Below are 18067 nucleotides of genomic sequence, written 5' to 3'. Positions count from 1 at the left end.
ACAATTATATGATTTTGCATATCAAAGGATTATCTATTAGCAGAACTAACCTAGAGTGGCCATCTTATTCAGCAAGGGCCATCAAAGCATGTTTTACAGAAAGAATGTCCAATTTAGAAATTTCTTATCTCAATAAATCTAGGAATTTAAATTGCCAGACTCAGGCGGTATAGCTTTGGGGAACCCTTGCTGCTGCTGCTGCTAAGTTGCTTCAGTCATGTCCGACTCTGCGACCCCATAGACGACAGCCCACCAGGTTCCCCCATCCCTGGGATTCTCCAGGCAAGAACACTGGAGTGGGTTGCCATTTCCTTCTCCAATGCATGGAAGTGAAAAGTGAAAGTGAAGTTGTTTAGTCATATCCGACCCTCAGCAACCCCATGGACTGCAGCCTTCCAGGTTCCTCCCTCCATGGGATATTCCAGGCAAGAGTACTGGAGTTGGTTGCCATTGCCCTTTCCTTGGGGAACCCTTATTCCTCCTCTTTTAAGATGTCTCCTCATCCTCCACATTCAAAAGGGTTAGGACTTTTCCACATGTATAAGTTACCTATTATATAATGAACCAACCCTAATACCAGTGATTTAACATATTTAACATTTGTTATTAATTACAAGTCTACAAATTGGCTGAGCACTCCTGCTGATTTGGGCTTGACTTAACAGGTTTAAATGGGTATGTTCATGCATGCTTGGTTACCTGGCCAATCATCAGGAGGCTGGCTGGTCAAGGGTGGCTTGAGCTGGTATGACTCACCTTCATTCCACATGATCCCTCATCCTCTGTGTTCATTCTCATGGCAACTGCAGGGGTTGAAGGGAAGAAAGAAAACTCCAGTGTACAAGAACATTTCAAGACTCTGGTTGTGGTGAATTTCCTAATATTTCATTGCCCAAAGCAAGTCTCATAGTGAGTTTGAATTCAGAATGGGAGGAAACAAGAAATGTACAGGGGAAAAGCCTTGGTTAGTACTCTCATGCATTACAAATATCTCTTGGCTTCAATTTGAATCATGGTGAATAGAATTATAAAAGCGGCTATGTTAGAGCTAAGAAGAACCACTGACCTAGGCTCTTTGATGACTCACAATTCCAGAATTAGCCTAAGACTCAATTCAGAATATTGGAAGCCCCTTCTACATTCGATTCAACTGAAAAAATGTAGTACTGAAGGATATCAGGATATGCTACCCCAAAATTTGCCACTTCAGCAGAAGAATTATTTTAAGATGAAGACATCTGAAATTCAACAGATGCAGAATGAAGGCTTCCTGGAGCTTCCCTTATCTGAATAAAAGCAGAAATTTCTAGGAAATCAAGTTACCACAAATCCCCCCTTCAAGGTAAGTCTGTTCCCAGGAAAAAGACCAAGAATAAACCCACCATAATCCCCTCTCCCAGGGAGTTTATGACAGAAAGATCACTAATACCGACATAGGCAAATATTGCAAATTTTTAAAACTCTCATTTCTCTCATTTGTCTTTCCTAAAAAGAAAAAACAAAAACAAAAAAACTCATTTGTTTTTCCAAAAACCAAAAAAAAAAGCCTATTTGTCCTTCCCATAGAAGCCCTTTCTCCCTTCTGTCTTTCCCCTGCTAAGTATATAGGTCACATCATTTTAAGTTACTAATGACTGAGTATTCCTGCATGTAACTGCATTGCGTGTGTAAATTTCTTCTCCTCTTAATCTGTCTTTTGTCAATTTAATTTACAAGACTTGGTCAACCAGCATATAAGGTTAGAGGAAGTTTTTCCTCTCATACAATAACATCCTTCTGAACTACCCAGGTCAGAAAGCACCCTAAGAACGTCCTGTTTAAGCTGAGAGTTGGAGTCATCTGTTGCTTATAGCCAATAGCATCCTACCTAATTGAGTATTAGGTTTGAGTTGCCTATTAAACAACTAAAGAGAGATATCAAGGAAACAAATGCACATGAGTCTACATGTGTGGGAAGAAGTCAGGGCAGAAGATAGAGATTTGAAGTCCTAGGCACATAGATTCTATTTAAAGCCACATGACTGGATAACATCACGCTGGAAGGCATGTAAAAAGAACAGAGATGTGGGTCCAGGACTGAATCTTAGGGAATGCTAATAGTTGAAGTTGGACAGGGGAAAAGGACATACCAAAAAAGACTCAGAATGATGATGAAAGTAGGAGAAAAACCAAGAGAATGTGATGTTATGGAAGGCCAAAGGGGAAGAAGGAATTTTAGAAGGGAAGAGGAGCTGTATTATGTTGAATACTTGGAGAACTCATTGGATTTTGGATTTAAGAGCTTCCTCTGTTTTAGAACCAGCACCCTTGTCCTCTACTGTTACTGAACTTTATTTTCCTCTTTCACATCTCCAGACCATGCTGTCCTTGCCTCCAAGGCTTCACCTGCATTGCAGCCTCCACTGAAAACATGCCTCCTTCTATCTCCCCTCTCTAACTCCTGCTGTTCCAGCAGGTCTCAGCCTAGACTCTTGCTTCACCAGAACTGGCTGAGGGGCCCCTTCCATATGCCTCCAAAGAACCCTGAACTTCCCCTGTCCTAGTCACCTTGGGCTCCCGTAACAGATACTCCAGACTGGGGTGGCTTAAACAACAAAAGTTTATTTTCTCACAGTTTTGGAGGCTGTAAGTCTAACATTAAGGTGCCATCACCATTGGTTTCTGATGAGGCCTCTCTCCTTGGCTTACAGACAGCTGCCTTCTTGCTGTCCTCACATGGCCCACACACAGACAGAATGCTCTTGTGTTTCTTCTTCTTATAAAAACTGCAGTCCTAGTGGATCAGGGCCTAACCTTATCATCTCTTTTAACTTTAATTACCTCCCTAACGGCCTTATCTCAAGTACAGTCACATTGAGGGTAGGCCTTCAACATACAAAATTTGCTGGAAACACAGTTCAGTCTGGAATGCCCATCAAAGAACTTACTGAGTGATCATTTCTTTATTCCCTATTTGACTGAAATTCTGTGAGGCCAAGTCCAGGCAATGCATGTATTTTATTTCCTATTATCTTCAGCATGTAACATAGTGCTTAGAGGTGCTAAAAAATTTTATGGACTAAATGAATGTGAGCATGATCGCAGCATTGGCCCCTGCTCTGCCATCTGGCTAACCCACATAGTTAGCCAAGACTGCACTCTAATTGGGAATTCGCCTCCCAGGAGTGTCCCATTTTCAACGGTCAGTAAAATCTAGCCCAGTTGAAATAAATGGAAGGAAGCCCAGTGTGAATCGGTGAGAAAGTATAGAATTTTAAAAGTTTTGGTACTTTCACAGAAGTCCTAAAAAATAATCTGTCATGTCTGTTGCAATCATCCTGAAAATGAGTTTATACTCTCTCTTCCTATGTTAGCAAATTCTCCTTGCTACATACAGACAGGGCAAAGGTAAACTTTAATCCAGCTTCCAGGGAGGTAAAAAATGTTGGATTGTTTAAGTCTTTGTTCAGGGTTCCAAAGGTGCCCACGCTTTAGGAAAGATGAAAATGGATGAGAAGAGGGGGCTGCAGAGGAGCTCGGAATTATATCATTTCAAAACTCTATCTTTTGTTGCATAACAATAGCAAAGTAGTGAGTTTGATTTACAGATGTTAGAATATCATCTTTAGAAATAGGAAGTCAGCAGTGGCATATATATTCTCCTTCCTTCCCTGAAGATTACCCACACAGCTTTTTAAAGATATGAAAATGATTTAGAAATATGGAGAGAAACTGGCTTTTTTTAGGAATTGCATTTCTAGGTTTTCCTAAACTCTAAAGAATGTTAAGGGAAAAAAATCTTTTAACAAGTTTCCAAATGTTCACTGCTGTTGTTAACCCTTCAAGTATGCCTTTCTTCTTCTTTTGTGAAATCGAGTGTATTAGGTAAAGGCTGACTTGGGGTGTAAAGGCCTAGTTCCAGTTAGAGCAACATGAGAAAGTAGAGGCATGCAGCTCCCTGAAGGTTCCAGCTTCCTCTGTGTCGCTGGATTAGGGCTATTATCCCAGCGGTGGCCCCATGAGGCTCAGTGACATGTGACAAACACGCTGGCTTGCAGCCTGTGCTGACACAGACTGTACTAAGAATAACACGCAGACACACCCCAGCCCGTTCCTCCTTCTAACCCCAGGTGCTGTCAAGTGCAAAAATGGGGCGGCACAGACAATGCCTCTGGCTCTCAGAATCCTTGCAAGGAGCCGATTTCTTAACTAAATAGTGTAACAGGAAAGGGACAGATACTGGGAAAGAAATACTAAACTTAACATAATTACCACATTTTAGCACAGCTCCAAAGCAGTGTTACTTTTGTCCCATTTTGGTACTTGACATACACGCAGATTTGTGGAAGTTTTCTATTATGTCAGGGAATTTTTAATTGGAATATAATTGCTTTACAATGTGGTGTTAGTTTCTGTCATACAATGAAGTGAATCAGCCATATGTGTACATATATCCCCTCCCTCTGGGAACTTCCTCCCACCCGCTCCATCCTACCCTTCTAGATCATCACGGAGCACCTTCCCACTAGCTATCTACTTTACACATAGTAGTGTATAGATCCTAATCTCCCAATTTGTCCCATCCTCCCCTTCTCCCGCTGTGTCCACATGTTCATTCTCTACGTCAGCATCTCTATTCCTGCCTTGGAAAGAAGTGAGTTATTGTGATACTATGGAGAGAAACAAACACAGCCCAGAGATTTGAAAGGATTTCCTAGAATCAGCAGTTTCCAAAAGGAAAGGGTCCAGTGGTCCCTTGTGGCCTCTTCTTTCAATTTATTGATAATGGTCCTCAAGGGGAACCTCACTGGCAAAGCCACTTTATAACAAATATTTCTTGCTTTGGCCACAAATATTTCTTGCTTTAGACAGTTCTCTAAAGTATCTGTAGCCTGCAGGTCCTGAAATGGGGCTTCAATTTTAATGCAATGCAGAGTTTGCTGGTTGGCACAGCACCATGTTTGAATGGAACAAGTGTAAAGGCTTTGGGGGATATGAGTGGAAGGGTTCAGTAGGTAATGTGTGTTAGTTAGTAAGGGCTGTATCTTAAATGCCTGGCAGTTCTTGGCAAAGTCCAAGCTGGCCCTGTAAAAGGATTTGGGGCCTTTCTCCAGCACAGAGTCAGAGACAGCAAGATGCACCCTCTGGTCCTGGCTATAACCCATGGGTAGAATTGCCTTTCCTGCCCTAATGGGATAAGGGAGACCTCAGCCCTCCTCAGGCACCCATGGGCTGCCCGGATAACCTCTACACATGTGTACACACACACACACACTTTGGTAAATACAATAATTCTGGCTTGCCTCTGGCCTGAGACCCTCTCCTTCCTTCTCACTGGTCGAAGGAAGGGCCCACAGGTTGAAAGGATTATGAAGCTTAATTTTATTTTGTGCATACCTGAAAAGTAAGAATTCTCTGGAAAGAAGCCTGCTCAGTTAGCTGTCCCTTCTGAAAAATAGAAAATTGATCTTTAGCTAGATTGCATTTGCAATGTCCCTGGGATTACCTTGTTTTCATATTTTCACTCATTTGGGCCTCAGTTTCTTCATCATGGATTGGGACTACAGTGACCTACTCATGGGCTTGTTGAGAAGTGATTATGTGAGAGTGCTTTGTAAACTGGAAGAAAAGTAAACATCGTTAATCAGATTCATAGATCAACACTTAAACTTGAATAAATATAAGAAAGGGATTCTGGGAACATTCTTCCTAGCCATTTGCTAGCTGTCTGAACTTTAGTAAGTTAATGAACTTCTCAGAGTCTTAATTTTTGCACCTATAAAATTGGGGAAACAATATCTATTCTTAGGAAGCTGTTACAAGAATTAAAAACACACCCTCCTTTCACTGAGTGTGATGTCTGACACAGAGTGGATGCTTTTTAAATGGTAGTTAACCCAGAAGACATCTGTATAGATGGAATAGCCCTCCCTTGTCCAACTTGCTGAAGTGCTCTTTCTTGCTCAGGAATTGAATCCCTACCTCAATTACTGTCTTGAGTGTGCAGGGATATGGCTAATGAGAATGAAGTCTGGGGCATGAAAATAAATAATTCATGGACTGCACTTTGAACACTTGCTTGAATTTCTGTGAGAGTTAGTATTTCAATTTCCTAGACTGAAAAGGTGAAGGCACTAAGAAACTGAAAACAAAACAAACCAAATCAACTAATCAGCCTTCCTAGTACACAGTTTGGAAAATTTTCTATCAAGTTAGCCAGAGGTTGTGGTCTTTATTGACTCATAGGAGAAGGGGAAAATGCATATATATTAAGGCCTACTAAATAATAAGCCATGACTTTCAAACTTTTAAATTTAATAAAGAAAAAAATACCCTAAAGCCTTCCAAGAAATAAGATAGCTTTCAGAGCCATATTAAGGTCTGTTAAGAGAAAAAAGAGAGAGAAACATCAGAGCAAACTGGGCAAGAAAGAGGTGAAGAATCTTCCATTAGGTTAAAAAAAAATCCCATTTTAAGACCTTGTAGAATACAGCCATTGGTGTACATTTGCAAACACAAGCTTCTGTGAGTATATCTGCTCTTGTCACTCTTGTCACAGCAATAACTTGAGACAGAAGTTTGCCCGGCTCCCCAAATACTTAGATGCAAGGACTCATGCACACATCTACTACCACTGAGGATCCAGATGAAGCTCATGGGTCCTGGAACCAGAGTCAGCCATGGCTGGGCTGGCACCGGATTCAATTCTATCCTCCAAAGCAAAAAGGAGCCAGTTTCAAGGAGAAATGGTATAAACCAAAGAGAGTAGGAATTAGGGTTGCAATGAACTGGAAAAAAATCTTTCTATCTCCTACAGTGAGAGTTGCACTCTCATACACACACACACACACACACACACACTACAAGGTGATGTCTACTCACTCTTGCCAGGGTAATCTCTATTTAGCTACCATTTTTGTAATCCTGGGTAACATGGCTGCAGGAACCAAATTTTCATTGGTCAATTGGTTATCAGCTATAACTTTATTTAGTGGTGGGGTGCTGCCAAACTTTGTCCAGGAACCTAGTGACCTGACACACAATTCAGGAGTTTCTATTTTGACAACCCTGAACAGAGCTTTCTTATTTGTCACTCTGCAAACAATACATTGAGACCAAAAACACTGCAGAGACTGCAAAGGGATTCCCCTGCTCCCACACCACCCCGATCACTCTGAGTCCTGTGAGGAGAATGGCTCTGAAACCATTCCCTGCTTGGAAGTAATGCTGCTCTCCAAGGGCTGCTCACAGAGGGCTCTGAAACAGGAAGAAGTGAGACAATATATTTGGCACAGTTGTAAGAGACAAAACAACCACACATGTAGAACACTGGAGTTACTGTCACCTAAGGACTGATACCACCTGCAACATGGTCGGTCTTTTGGTTTCAGCTGCTCCTTGGGACACACACACCCACCCTGCCCCCAGAAAAATAGTGCCGAATGGATTTTCTCACATTAACCCTGCATTACTTTGAGTACTTTGAGTCTTTCCTGGTTTGGGCACTACTGGTGTTGCTGCTATAATTTGCTGTCTCTCAGTTTTTGTACTTGCATCATCCTTACTGATTTATATGGCTAGGGTGGAGAAACATCTCTGGTTCGTTAGGAAAATCAATAACTTTCTTTGTTCTAATTTTATATATTTGGGGCTTGGTATCTTTCATTTAGATTCACTTGGCTCAGTTTATCCTGTGCAGACCTAACCCAATAAGGGGCTATATCCCTAAGTGTGCTGGTCTGTGTTCCTCACTGTGATCCTCTTTGTATCCACTTCTCAAGGTAGCAATTTTCTTTGGCATCTGCCCCGTAAGGTCTTCTGGTCCTAGTAAGATCTCGAACTCGCCTCAACAACTGCCGAGTAGATGCCCTCAGTGATTATGAAGCCTCGACCCCAGGCTCCAATCGCCACAACAGCTGTGTTGATCATCAGTATCTCTCTGTGTCCCATTGTTCCATTTCTACTTCCCAGGAGGAACTACTGCAGGATGTGGGGCAGGAAACACTAGTTTCTAGGCAAACTGCCAAGAGAAGTCCTTAAGGAACTGACCCGTTTCAAAAACTTCCTTCTTTCTAATTACTGCTACCTCTGCAGAAAAATTCCCTTTGAGCCTTCAGGTCCTTTTTGTGGCTCTTGCCTCCCTTTGGACAGATAACATATAGAGGCTTCGGTCTCATTTAGGGCACCCACAAGTGCAAAGAGACAGAGAGGAGACAGAAGAGGGATGTGACGGGCAATGAAAACACCTCCCTTTCTGCCAACACGGGGCTTTCTTTCCACTGTGTCTCTGTTCGGTCTCAGGTGCCAACCCCACATGGCCCCTGTACATGGCAGGCCCAGAGGGGCCAGAACCCTTCCAAACAGCAGGAATAAAGCAGACAGAGCTTGTTACTTTGAGGAGCACAAAGTGAAAATGAAAGTTTTGTGGCATTTACCTGTCCCTCTGCAGAGGTCTGGCTAATTGTATACATACTCTCGTGCAGACTCTTGCTGGATGTCCCATTATAAAAAACGGCAGCAACCATCAGACGCTCCCATCACTGTCACCAGGAAAATAAAACCATGGAGATTCATGGACACAAAATTGATTATCAAGTAAAAATTAAGAGTACAACTAATATTCTTCTAGGCACTTAGCAGATATCAGAGAGAGTATCTCCTGGGCTCTCGCCTGAAATTTAGATTAATAAACCTAACTGTCAAGAAAGAAGAGATGGATGGGTGACTAACTTGATTCAGGGGAAAAAGAAGGTATGTTTCTTGCATTAAATAGATTTACCTTCCAGTCTTCCATGTGGGAAGAATAATATTTGCTTTTCTTTCATTTTTCAGTCACTTGTGACAAGTACACAGTCTCAAATTCCCATGATTGGATTAAATCACTATAAATAGACCTTGGAAAATTCACTCTGACTTTTAGACCCTGGCACTTGGAGGCAGGAATTTCCCCTCTCCATCCTGATATTTTTTTTTTTTAAACCCTTGCTATGCTTTTTTGGTCAGTAGTTAGTTTCTTTTTTACATGATTTCCATACCAAGTGATGAGAAGTCTGCAGGAGAAGGAAGATTGCAGAATTGTGTACAATTTGTCAAGGTGAACAGAAGCCCTGGGATGAATGCTTGTGTGTGATCCTCAGACCTAAGCAGTAATTCCAGATACCCAGTGAGCAGCAAACATAAATTTGATCTGAGAAAATCCTATTCTAACAATTGGTCTATTTAAATTCATGTGCAGTGTGCTTTGTTGTGCTTAAATCATATACCTTATTCAAGTCATAAATAAATAAATACGTAATGCTCAGCAGATAAGCCAAGACTTCGGCTTCTATAGCCCTTCCCCTCTCAAAGAAGACAGCTATGGGCTTGTTGGAAGGATGACTTGCCTTCAGTTATGCAGATTGTTACTTGGATGCATGGTTCCTATGTGAAAGAATAAAATAAAAGTACCAGTTCATTGTCACCTGGTTTTAATGGGCCTCAATCTAAATTTAAGGGAAGAATGGGATTCACAAGAGACACAATTATTAGTCGAGAATCCATAAGCTGAAACTTGAATTTTAATTAAAGAAGACTATGCCATTTCACTAAATTGGTAGTAAGTATTTTTTTTTAAAGAACTAAATTTTCACTGCTTCCATTTAGTAATCTTAGTTTAAGAAACTCTACAGTTGACATTCATATATATGGACCATGTGTAGAGATAGAGTTCCATTCCATTCTTCCCCAAGGCCTCAGTGTGAGCATTTATTCCTTCTTATTGTTTGGAATTAAGTTCTCTTAAGCATAATTATATGCTAGATTATAAACTCCCTGTGAGAAAAATACAATTCACATTATATAATCTAGAGGTGCCTGTTGTTTATGAAGATGATTGAAATGTCTTCAGTATCCTACCAGTTATGAAGAGCTCTACAAGAGCTGCCGTGATATGGTTTTAAATTTCCAGAAGACTTTCTTTTAATTTCAGCAAATATTAATAGAACAATCATCAAAGGCATAGAGTGGGACAAATCTTGGATTCAGCAATAAAAATAGGAAAGTATTTCATGGGGATAATAGGAAGTGAGTCCTACAGGCTGTTTAGAGCAAAAGGCCAAAGGCTAGTTCCAAGAAAATGTGAGTGGAATTTCACAATGAAGCTAAATTACAAGGTAAACTCCAGGATGGAATATATAAATTATTTTTTTGTGTCTGAAATGAAGGTGAGCAGAAGGTGAGAGTGGACATCAGTTACTATTTTTCTGTAGGGGAGCCCAGGATGAGGAAAGAAGTGTTTATATGCAGACGAAGATGGAAGAAAACCCACTGCAGACTCTCTGGCACCCAAAAGCCTCGGAGATGGTAATTGGAACAATTGGGCCACTTCAACACCACCAGACCTATGAGCAGAGAAGTCTGCCTCCAGGGTCCACTGATGTTACAGCTTGCAAAGCCTGTGACTCTAAATACAGACTGCCCTCTGACTGATACGTTCAGATAGGGCTCACCCAAGACTCACCAGTGAACAGCAGATGGAGGGGCCAATAAACCTCCATGAACTGAATTCTCTAATCTGTTCTTTGACTCCGAGTGACTTGAAGAAACTGGGCAGTAGATTCTCTTGGTAATTTGGCTGAAAAAGAACAAGCTAAGCAAAATAAATAATGACCTCCCTTTCAGAAACTTTTAAAGTATTCACTTCAAAGACACCAAAGTATCCGTTCCCCACTCCCTCTCATTCCTACTCCAACCACAGGGATTGCCTGTCTTCAGAAATAACCCTAAAGGAGTGGTTGGGAAATGAACAGGAGGCTGCCATTGCAGGGCAGGGCTCTCGTACTCCCCAGGGTTTGGAAAGTCTTAGTTACTCAAAGGTTTTCATAAATCTTGCATGTCTTATTCCTGCCCCAGTGTTCCCTCTCGAAGCCTCCTAGTGTCCCTAAGTAATGAAGAGTCTTTATCCCACAATCACACCTGTCATCCTTACTATGCTACGCTATGCTAAGTCACTTCAGTCGTGTCCGACTCTGTGTGACCCCAGAGATGGCAGCCCACCAGGCTTCCCCGTCCCTGGGATTCTCCAGGCAAGAACACTGGAGTGGATTGCCATTTCCTTCTCCAGTGCATGAAAGTGAAAAGTGAAAGTGAAGTCGCTCAGTCGTGCCCCATTCTTAGCGACCCCATGGACTGCAGCCTACCAGGCTCCTCCTCCCATGGGATTTTCCAGGCAAGAGTACTGGAGTGGGGTGCCATTGCCTTCTCCAGTCATCCTTACTAGATTCCAACATTCAAGTCTCACTTAGTATTTCATCCCAATGATAGCTTCTTAGGAATTGAACTTTCTCAAATTTACTTGTACAGAAATATCAACATTGCCAGACATTTAAAAAGATGTTCAAATAGGTCTAACCTTTAACAAAATACACTCACCTTTACCTGGAAAATAAGAAATAAATACTTTTAGCTGAAACTTTGTCAGTTGGAGCTTCTTAAATTTTTTAATGGAAAAATTTTATCTGTAAACCCAATATAAGGGTTTTAAACTAATTTTGAATATTTCTTTTTAAAATTTTATTGTTGGAGCATTATTGCTTTACAATATTGGAGTATAATTGCTTTACAATAGTGTATTAGTTTCTTCTGTACAACAAAGTGAATTAGCTATATGAATACATATATCTCCTCTCTTTTGAGCCTCTCTCCCACCCACATCCCACCCCTCTAGGTCATCACAGAGTACAGACCTGAGCTATCTATTTTACATATGGTAGTGTGTATATTTCTAAAAAGAATTAGTGTTAATGTTAGACTAGATATTAAAAAATTAAATAATTCTGTCATTTCTTTGGTGAGTAAACTGAGGCATAAAGAAGTTAAGGGAACTGCTTAGAGAAATTATGTTCCCAAATTCCTTCTGTAGTAATATTATTTAATAAAAATAGAAATAATATTATTTAATAAAAATAGAAAACCCCAATCCCTACATATACTCTATCAATAAGCCTGTGACTCTTGTGTGAGTCTCGTCACAGTGTGAAAACCACACCATAAGCAGGGATCTTTTTCACTGAAGAGGCTTATTCCTCTCCCTAATTTAGATCTGACAGTTGGTAGAGTGGGCAGAGGCTGCCCACAAATGGTCACCAGGTGGGATTTTCCTGCTGCATAAAGAGAACTTGTTGACCTAAGAGAAGTATTCATATTAGATCAAACCTTCCTGGAAAATTCCACTTTAGTATATGACTCAGAGAGAGAAACTAAGGGCAGGCCATCTTTAAGTTGAGCAGGTCTTAACCATGGCTCAGTGTACTCACTCTGCTTCTAGAAGGAGATGACTGTGGAGTTATCTAACACACTTGTTCTTTCTTACAACAGCTCCTGTCTCAGCCATTGGGATTTTCTAATTCTTCCAGAATTGACGTTGGAGGGGTGGAGGGGTGGGACAGGCTTCAGGGAGGAGATAGGAGGCAAAAGTGTTGAGCATGAAATTGTTCTGGGAACACTGAACGCATGGGGAAAGCAAGGGTGCTGTAGTGGCCACCCCTCCCCGACTGCCCCAACTCTCAGTGCCCCGCAGGAACTCTGGGCTTCCTAAGTTAATACCCTCCATCCAGAGAAATTCTCTGGGAGGCACCCCACCCCAATTACCTCCATGTTCCTTTCATTTCCAACAACTCCACAACAGTTAAGAGACGGCTTTCATTGCAAAGGTGGAAGATAAGATCTTGAAATATGAATCGTTGTGTTTTTCTTTCTGTTCAGCCTTTCCTGACCTTTCCTCTAGTAGGCAGAAGCATCTACTTTGCCTGCAGAAGAATTAAGAGTTGTTATGACTGGAAATCTGAGAGTCAGGAAAGGTTATTTTTCAGAATGTTTCTTTCCACTCAAGGCATATCAGAGAGTTAATGCTAAAATGAAGACGCGCAGTACCAGGAGGCCTGGGGGCCTGACCAGCTCCTGTCAACAGCACTCATCCCTCTTCCTCACTGGTTTTTCTCTCCACAGCTGGGCAGGAGCCTCCCATGTCATGTGCCCGTACATCACCCCAGATGACCCTCTGGTGACCTAAGAAATTGCCCAGCCCATTGACCTCCCCTTCATCAATGGTCCAACACTAGGAAAAGTGGAGACCTTGACCCTTAAGCATGGTGATAGTGAGGGGAAAGACTCAGCAGTAGTCTGTGGGTGGGGCTGGGGCTGGGGGTAGAGGAATTTACCAGTAACACAGTAAACAGTGGTGTTTCTGGAAGGACAATGTGTTTTTTAATTGAAGTATAGTTGATTTATAATATTGTATCAGTTTCTGGAGTACAGTTTAGGGATTCAGTATTTTTACAGATTATATTCCATTAAAAGTTATTACCAAGTAATGGCAACAATTCCCTGTACTGTACAGTATATCCATGTTGCTTCTCTGTTTCATACATAGTAGTTTGTAGCTGCTGCTGCTGCTGCTAAGTCGCTTCAGTCATGTCCAACTCTGTGCGACCCCATAGACGGCAGCCCACCAGGCTCCGCTGTCCCTGGGATTCTCCAGGCAAGAGTACTGGAGTGGGGTGTCATTGCCTTAATCCTTTATCCCTAACCCGTCCCTCCCCTCCCCTCCCCGCTTCAGTAACCACTAGTTTGTTTTCTGTATCTGTCAGTCTGTTTCTGCTTTGCATATACACTCATTACTATTATTTTTTAGACTCTGTATATGAGTGATATCATACAGTATTTGTCTTTGACTTATTTCACTATTTGTTGCTGCAAGTAGCAGAATTTCATTTTTTTTGGAGGAGTAACATTTCACTACATATATGTACCATATCTTCTTTATCCATTCACCTGTTGATGAGCACTTAAGTTGCTTCCATATCTTGGCTATTGTAAATACTGCTGTTATGAACGCTGGGTTGCATGTATACTTTTTTAGTGTTTTTGCTTTTGGGGGGACATATACCCAGGAGTGGAAATGCTGGGTCATAGGGTAGTTCTACTTTCAGTTTTTTGAGGAATCTCCATAGTGTTTTCCACAGTGGCTGCACCAGTTTACATTTCCACCAACAGAGTGCAAGGATTTTTTAAGCAATTTTTAAAATTTCTGATGCCAGCCTTTCTAAATACCTGAGGATCCTGTGGGATGCTTGCTTAGTGGACTGTGACCCAGGGGTGCTGGTGGTATTTATGGCTGGTTTCTTTTAATTAGTCTGTGCCCGGCCAGTGCTGCATACTTTCAAAACATTATTTTGTTCCATCTTTACAACAAGCCAATAGAGAAGGTGTTATATTATGAATGAAGAAATGGACTTTAGTGCTTCTGACCTTAAACACTGGACCATACCACCTTTAATAGGAAATTAGAGATGATAGTAAGGATAATACACTTCCTCAAATCTTCTACTTCCTAAAATATATCTAGCTTTTATGATAGATTCTATTTTAGATAAACCTAGGAAACAACATTTTTAATTGGAACTTGAAAGCTTTCCTGCTAAGCAAAATAAAATTTGACTTACCTGGATATATTAAGACCCAGGTCCTAAGTTGCTATTATGATAACTTATCTAAATTTGTACAAGGAAGGGTCTCCCTTGGTCACTCAAATGAAAGAATAAGAATCAAAAATGATTTTAAAGGAACCAGTCAAAGACCTTAGGTCTTAGGCTCCCTTTTGGGCCAAAGAGGTCCAGTCACCTCTGCCTGAGCACCCCATTCAGGAACCCCAAAGGGCAGTAAGCTTTTGGAGAGCTTTGTCAATGGGAAGAGAGTAGCAAAAGAGACAGTTCGTTTATTAATATTCAAGTCCTATCCTTTCTAGGAGAATTTGCTGGAGAATCCTCTTTACAGATCAGAAATAAAAAGGGCCAGTCTCCTTGCGACCCCTCCACATCTCCACAGTTTAGTGCCACAGAAGGAAAGGTAAATAAACTGGCTGGGTCTCAAGGCTAATTTTAGGAGGATTAGAGTATTTGCAAATTAGGTCCCTCAATCCATTTTTCCCTGTATATGTAGCAACGTATTTCTGCACTATTCAAGAGAAAAGAAAATTAGTGCGAGCTGCCAACAGCTGTCTGACAACCTTGAGCACTGGGTATGTTGGCACTGGTCCAGATTTCACATACGGAGTTCATTTTGGGTTAGTCAGAAAAGGGAATGAGTTGGCCCAGATCCTGTCCCACAAATTCAGGAACAAGGAGCTGAGATTCCCTTCAGAAATTGCTGGAGGGGGGCTCTGCTGGCCCATTTGCCAAGCCTATTTGACATCCACTTGCTTCTCTACCTGATACAAGAACAACTGTTAGCTGTCTGGGTTCTCTTCTGACAAGCCAGTGATTCAGTGTAGCAATTAAACCAAGTGAAGATTAATTTTCTTTTCTCTATATCCCTTTTATAAAGATGTATTATTTCCACAGGCTTCAGATTTTTTAAGCTCCTTTTTCTTCTTCTTCATGAATTCTCCTCACCCTCACTTTGACTTTAGCTTATTAGACTGAGGCTGAATTCGCTAGCATAATAAAGAACTTAATATTTGTTGAAGAATGAAATCCTCTTGTTTTTCTAATCTGTGACTCACTATTTCAGGGTAATAAACATTTAATGTTTCAAAATGGTAATAGTCATTTTTATGTTCAAAGTAACAAGCAATCAATGTAAGAAAAAAATTAGACAATGCAGAAAGGGATTAAAAAAAAGAAAGTTAAAAAAAAAAATCAGTCTCACCACTAGAGAAAACTAACCACCATTAAAACTGTGAAATCTATGACTTTAGTCTTTTTTATTTTCTTTTTTTTTTATAAACAGTATATGATTTCTTTTCTTCATTTATTATGAACATTGTTATTTGGGAATAACAAAGATCAATGTCACTGTTTTTAAGAGGTGCATAGTACTACAATGTATAAATGTGCTTTAACATATATTAATAGACATTTTTGCCAATATAAATAGTGTTGCAATGAACTCCCTGTACATATGTCCTTTCCCACTTGTCTAGTTATTTCTTTATGATAAATTCCTATATACATTTTTTCAATGCCTTTGATACATATTGTCAAATTCCCCCTTCCCCCAGAAAACTTGTACTAATTTACTATCTCAGTAAGGTCATAAGAGTGCATTTTTTTACTCATGCTCTCACAAACACTTTTTAAAAATTTTGCCCATTTGAGAGACAAAAATCTGTGCCTTTATATTGTTTCAGTTTCCTCTGACTATTTACCAGGCTGAATATGTTCTCATATGCCAATAATTACATATTTTTAATTATTCTCTTGTGCCCATTCTCCTATTGGGATATTTATATTTTCCTTCCAGTCTTGTAGAAACTCATTACATACAAAGATAACATTTTCTAGACTGTATTTCAGAGAATTTTATTGCCCTTTGAGATATTAATAGGTGTACTGATGGGAGGAAAAAGACTTCCCATGGTCAGATTTAACACATCATTTCTTAAACTTAATTGACCATCAAAATTTTTTTTTTACAGAACCCCCATTAGCATCGTCCAGGACACTGGTGGTCTGGGCAAGAACATTTGAGAAATTGCTCTGCAAAGGCTAGTAAAGCTTTATCTGTTACATATGTAGTATGGTTTTTCCCCATTGTCTTTTCCCCTTTGTCTTTTACGCTGTGATTGTTTTCTACACCACTTTTAAATCATGTGTTCAGTTCTCTCAGTATTTTCCTCTAAATTTAGTAATTTAGAAGCAGTGACCCTGAAATCATACTTATTTGGTTTGAATTCTGGCACCATCATTTGTTTGACCTTGGGAAAACTACTTAAACCTGTCTGCATCTCAATTTTATCATCTAGAAAATGGTAAGAATAAATGGTAAAAAAAAATATGCATAGTTGTTATGAGGATTCAATTACTTAACATAGATAAAGTCTAGAATTGTGTCTGTCACAGAGTCTCAGATGATGATATAATGATGATGATAATGGGTTCCTTTTCGCATGATAAAGTCTTTCTTCATATCTAGTTGTAAAAAAAAAAGTTACTCATATTTCCTTCTGTGTTTTATGGAGATTAATCTTGGTATTATCTATAAAGCAGAGTCTTCTTCTCCCCTATGGTTAGCAAGGCTTTTTCAACACCATTTATTGATTGATGCTCCCTCTATTATAGACTATTACTTTTTTTTTCTGGACTTTTCTGCTCAGTCTATTCTAACACCAATGCTTCTTTCCTATTGTTTTCCAGAAAAGTCACAGCTCTGTTTGCCTGAATAAAAAGCACATGTTGGATTCCCTCTTAAAGGGGCCCCAGGAGATGCTTGGTTGAGATGAGGGACTTTGAAAATGGGATCTGGTTAGCTATGATGCAGACAGGAAATATAGATATCACAGACTTTCCATTTTAACCCTTATTGTGCCTGTTGGTTCCCACACCCTGCTGAGGGCCAGCTGTGGCTATAGCCTACAGAGTTCCTCAGGAATATTTGTTCACTGTATCTCAGAAAAATTAATATCCCCAAACTCCATCTGGTTGCTATCTTTTCTGATGCATCCACCAAACAACTTCTATAGGAAGCTGTGAGGGGGAGGGATACTAACTTGGCCCATCCCAGACTGTGGGAGGAGAGACAGGTAGTTGGAGCTCAGAGGATGTGGCACTGAGAGGCTTCATAGAGGTGGGACCAGAGCAGCTTTGAGGACATTTCATTCAGAGCTGAGGGAAGCTGGAGTGCTCACAACCCTCTCCTCTCTGCACCCCATTACCCCGTTCCCAACAGCCTCTTTGCTGTTCCTCAAACGTGGTTCCCCCATGGGCCATTTGTACATGCTGATCCTCTGGATTGTTCTTCCCCCAGTGCCCACATGGCTTGTTCCCAGGTCAGTTTAAGGCCTTGGCTCAAATGTCAACTTGTTGGTGAGACCATCCCTGACTGTTCTACTTGAGGTTGTGCTAGCCCTCCCTACCCCATCTCTGCTTTATTCTTCTGCATAGCACCAACTGTTGTCTGACAAGCTGTTCTACTTTTTATTTATTGTCTGTCTCCCCGCCTTAGACAATGAATTTCCTAAGAGTCTCTATTGTTTGGTCCCAACACCTAGAACAGTGCCCAGTATGTATCTAAGGACTCTGCAGTTGTCTGCAAATGAAGGAACAAGTGAGTG

The 18067-nt window shown here is 40.7% G+C and overlaps 1 long non-coding RNA gene across 2 annotated transcripts; it reads right to left on the bottom strand.

Annotated features, from left to right (window-relative positions):
* Positions 1–440: 440 nt before the first annotated feature.
* Positions 441–13348, bottom strand: LOC123333271. 2 transcript variants are annotated; one of them, XR_006550530.2, is made up of 4 exons: positions 12607–13348; positions 10478–10591; positions 5377–8519; positions 441–803 (listed from the first exon to the last, which is right to left on the bottom strand). It is a non-coding gene; the product is annotated as an uncharacterized LOC123333271 (long non-coding RNA). The 2 variants fall into 2 exon arrangements; XR_006550529.2 differs by lacking the exon at positions 441–803 and having other exon boundaries at positions 4895–8519.
* Between the last annotated feature and the right edge of the window lie 4719 nt (positions 13349–18067).

This window comes from Bubalus bubalis, chromosome 4, assembly GCF_019923935.1.
Source record: "Bubalus bubalis isolate 160015118507 breed Murrah chromosome 4, NDDB_SH_1, whole genome shotgun sequence".
NCBI lineage: Eukaryota > Metazoa > Chordata > Mammalia > Artiodactyla > Bovidae > Bubalus > Bubalus bubalis.
This window is presented reverse-complemented; position numbering and strand designations above follow the sequence as displayed.